Below are 1,054 nucleotides of genomic sequence, written 5' to 3' on the forward strand. Positions count from 1 at the left end.
TTGCAAATATTTCCTTCCAGCTTGCAGGTTGTCTTTTCACTTCCCTCATGATGTTCTTTGAAGTTCAAAAATTGATATTTTGATAAAGTCTGAGTTATCAAAACATTTTTTTCTGGCTTGATATGGTGGCTTATGCTTATAATCCCAGCACTTTGGGAAGCTGAAGTGGGAGGATCACTTGAGTCCAGGAGTTCAAGACCAGCCTTGGCAACATAGTGAGACCAGTCTGTACAAAAATATTTAAAAATTAGCTAGTTGTGGTGGCACATGTCTGTAGTCCCAGCTACTTGGGAGGCTGAGGTGGGAGGATCCCTTGAGCCCAGGAGGTTGAGGCTGCAGTGAGCTGTGATCATGCTACTACATGCCAGCCTGGGTGACAGAGTAAGACCCTATCTCAAAATTTTTTTTCTTTTGTCACTTTTGGTGTCATATGTAAAAAGAAAAAAAAAATATTGCTTTTTGGTCCTATGATTTCTTCTAAGAGTTTCATAGATTTAACTCCTACATGTAGGTCTGTGATCCATTTTGAGTTAGTTTAGTATATGGTATGAGGTAGAGGATCCAGCTTCATCTGTTCGGATATAGATATTCGATTATCCCAGTACTATTTGTTGAAAAGACTATTTTTCTCCACTGAATTGTGTTGGTGCTTTTGTCAAAAATCAGTTAACCATAAATGTAAGGGTTTATTTCTGGACTGTTAATTTTATTCCGCTGTCTATCATACCAGGCCCATACGCTCATTGTTAGTATGTGGACATATAATAGATCTGTATATTTATCATATAAACTGCAATCTTGCTGAATTTATTCATTCTAATAGCTTTTAGTAGATTCTTTAGGATTTTCTTTTTCTGTTGTTGTTTTTTGTTGTTTTTTTTTAGACGGAGTCTTGCTCTTTTGCCCAGGCTGGAGTGCAGTGGTGCGATCTCAGCTCATTGCAAGCTCTGCCTCCTGGGTTCATGCCATTCTCCTGCCTCAGCCTCCCCAACAGCTGGGACTACAGGCGCCCGCCACCGCGCCCGGCTAATTTTTTTGTGTTTTTAGTAGAGAC

Source organism: Mandrillus leucophaeus, unplaced genomic scaffold, assembly GCF_000951045.1.
Source record: "Mandrillus leucophaeus isolate KB7577 unplaced genomic scaffold, Mleu.le_1.0 Scaffold310, whole genome shotgun sequence".
Classification (NCBI taxonomy): Eukaryota; Metazoa; Chordata; class Mammalia; order Primates; family Cercopithecidae; genus Mandrillus; species Mandrillus leucophaeus.